Source organism: Echinops telfairi, unplaced genomic scaffold, assembly GCF_000313985.2.
Source record: "Echinops telfairi isolate 266 unplaced genomic scaffold, ASM31398v2 ScPeMD7_4;HRSCAF=17, whole genome shotgun sequence".
NCBI lineage: Eukaryota > Metazoa > Chordata > Mammalia > Afrosoricida > Tenrecidae > Echinops > Echinops telfairi.
In genome coordinates, this window is record NW_022103900.1 from 16,536,916 (window position 1) to 16,540,340 (window position 3,425).

The 3,425-nt window shown below is 46.5% G+C and overlaps 1 protein-coding gene and 1 pseudogene across 1 annotated transcript in view; both read right to left on the bottom strand.

Moving 5' to 3' along the window:
* TANC1 (tetratricopeptide repeat, ankyrin repeat and coiled-coil containing 1) overlaps nt 1-3,425 on the bottom strand; it is a 296,536-nt gene that overhangs the window by 251,854 nt on the left and 41,257 nt on the right. The gene's annotated exons all lie outside the window — the stretch shown is intronic.
* On the bottom strand, nt 813-1,319 carry LOC101653459 (annotated as a pseudogene).

Below are 3,425 nucleotides of genomic sequence, written 5' to 3' on the forward strand. Positions count from 1 at the left end.
AAATAAATAAATAAATAAACCTCACTGCCATCAAGTTCATGCCGACTCCTTGTGAGCCTGGAGGGCAAGTAGAACTGCCCCTGTGAGTTTCTGAAACGGTAAGTCTTTAGGCGAGGTGGAAAGCCTTGTCTTTGTCCAGCAAACATAGAATAAAAGGAAGCTCTGGTACAAGGTGGTCAGGAGTTGGAATCCTAAACACAAGGTCAGCAGTTCAAAACCACTAGCCTCTGATGGGCTGCTAATCAAATCACTGTGATCCAGGGGATCTCATTAACTGGGTTTCTAAAGAAAACCACCACACCTTGCTTCTTAGTTTATCTTTGTTTTCCCCAATTGCATTAGTCTCGTTATTCTTTTGATAATCTCTTCCATTTGTAGGTGATGAAATGCTTAAGGATCCACTCAGATGCTGGCACCGGCAAGAACATGGTCACTCCCTTTATTTAAACTCAAAATCAAGCCTTTGGACTCTTGTCTCAATTTGGATCCCTGCAGCTTGGCTGCAGCAGGCCTCTGGAGACAGCCCACACTGCAGCGGTCGGTCTACACGTGGCTCTGGCCTCCCCAGGAGCACCACAAGGTGAATTTAGTTTACGGATAGTCAACCAGGAGGCATTCTCAAGTGAGTTTACATACATTTTATTTAAATTTAGACAACCTAAAAAGGCCTCCACGCCAAATACATCAAGGTCAAATGTAACTAACGAGCTCAGAATGACATCAGTTCCGTTTGTCTCAGTCCTGGTGTCGAGTGGATGGACAGCAGCCGGTTAGGTTGAGAGGCATCGGTCGTGAGCTGCCCACTGTGTTAACTAACATGTCTCCATCTCTCAGCCATCCTGGAAGATCATATACGGGGTCACACCATCCTCACGGTGGTCCAGTAGAGCAACCATGCCATCTGGCTTCATGTTCTCACCAACAAAGAACTGGTCGTTTTTGAAATTTGCAAGGATGTACTTGATTTGTTCTGCAGCCCCTGTCATACCAGGCTTTACTCTTTCTGGTTTCTGCTTTGTCTTTGATTGATTTCATGTCGTCTTTGATGTACTTCTTGTAGGCGTCTTTTGTGAAGCTCGTCTCCTGCAAGTGCTGGTTCATGACAATGTCAATACCAGTGACCACGGTGCTTTCTGCTGCATCACCATCGGGGCCTTAGGCGGAGGCATTCCCACCAATGAGGGAGTCATCAATGTTACCTTCGGTCCTACTGACTGTCTCACCTCCACTTCCAGACACAGCCCGTCTGCGATCTCCCGGATCTTGTAGATGTCAGAGAACATCTCACCATGGTTGATGAGGTCCTGGTAGATGATCATGATGGCGGCTAAAGGGAGACAGCGGCGGCGCTAGCTTAGGAGGAGCCCAGAGCTCTGAGTAAGCCCGGTGCGGCCAGAGCTGTGCTCCCTTCTTAGTTTATCTTAGCCTGGAAACTCTCCTTAAACTTCCAGTATCATGGTGTGGCAATTACATAATTTGTTGTCAACTTGGGACTTGAGATGATTAAGAGTGAAGGGGTGGAGTCTGGCCTGTCAATCAAGATATAACCAATGAGGCCTCTGTGTGGGCATGGCCTTCTCCTGAGAATTCTGGGAACTCTGGTATTTCCTCCTTGGAGGCAGGAGACACCTTTCTTTCTGCTCACTTCCTGCGAGACATCCCAGAGGAGATGCCACTTGGACCTACCCTGATGCAGCCCCTGGGAACCAGAGGAGCCACATGGAGAGCCCTGCCAGCACTGAGATGCTTCTACCGCCACTGACTTTGCACTCACTGGGCTGCGATCTTCCTGCATCAGCGACACTGCATGTGTTTTATGAATCTTAAGAGGCCTTCATAGATTGGTATGGGACTTGTGGACTTGATCTGGACTGGGTTGGGATGCTTTCTTAATGTACAATTACTCTTTATATAAAACTCTCTCTTATACACATATGAGTTTCAATGGATTTGTTTCTCTAGTCTACCTGGACTAACACACAAGGCAGCACCAAGCTTCCACTGAGAGCTGGGTGGTAGCTGAGCATCAGGTACATGACCTGCACTCAAACTCAGTCTTCCCTCCAAAGACAAGAACTCACCCCAGAGCCATTACCACCCTCTCACCTCCCACACCGTCAGCCCTTAAACAGCAAGCTCAGATATGGATACCTGTTATTCTCACTAGCATACATTGAGCCTCTAACCCTTAGTTTTTCTGGTCATTGCCATGCCTAGTCAACAGGCATTATCCTGTGCTACTCTCCTTCCAATTCACACCTGCCCTCGCTCCTACAGTCTCACTGCCATTGAGTCAGTGATGACTCACAGTGAGCCCCTGTCCCTCACAAGTGTCCTTGCCTGCTACTTCAGCCAGAAAACCTGGTCTCACTCCAGCGTCCTGCCCCGGTTCCTTGCCCTGTCAACCCTAACTCCCCGGGCTGCTGCTTTTTCATTTGCACCGTGCCTCAGGTCCGCCCAACACACACCACAATGGCTCCTCCCTTGAGATGCACCGATCAAGAATCCCCTCCTTCATGTGGAGGTGATTGCACAATTCCTCTTGATAGGTTTGAACAACTGAACTATTCCTTTCTATGATATTATGTGCCAACGAAACTATTGGAAAAAAAGAATCACCTCCTCCAGGATGCCTCCCCTCCCTCCCTCTCTTGTCTACTACATTTTCCTATCCCCCTCTGAGAACAGAGATTGAATTGTCCCTCCTGAACGCCCAACACCAGCACAAGAGGAATGAATCAAAGGTTAAGTACAGCAAACCTGGCTTCCGTTCTGAAATGTTTTTTTAAATTATTTGTATATTTTATTGGGATATACTTTACACAACATACAGTACAATCATGCAATTATATTAAGAAGATCTGGGATCCTCGCCACAATCCATTTCAGAACATTTTCTTTGCACGCTCTTTGTTGTTAGCTTGCCATTTCTCCCGACCTCTCCTGCCATGCTGCTAGGCGATTATCAGTCCAGTTACTGTCTCTACAGGGGTATCTATCCTGGGCTTCATAGACAGAAAATCCTAAGAAATACAGACAGGAAACAAATAAAAACTCAACAACGACTGGACCAAACACAGAAAACCCTCATTCAAAAAGAGCATGAAATATTAAAAACTGAAAAAAAAGTATTAAAAACTGAAACGACTTTAAAATGGGTCAAAAGGGAAATCAAATAAGGTATTGCATATTAACCTGACTACATCTGCCATGACGAACTTTACAAGGCTACTCACATCCCTTAATTATGGTCAGAAGGGATTCACAGAGGCTAAACCCATGTGGGGACCCTGCCTGTGGATTAAGCCTCCAGTGAATGTTTTCAACAGCAATGAAGATTCGTACCCAGTCACTTATATGATCCCACACATTTTCTGGCTCTGCTCCCCTCCCGCCTTCCCAGAACAAATCTTCCTTTGATGAAG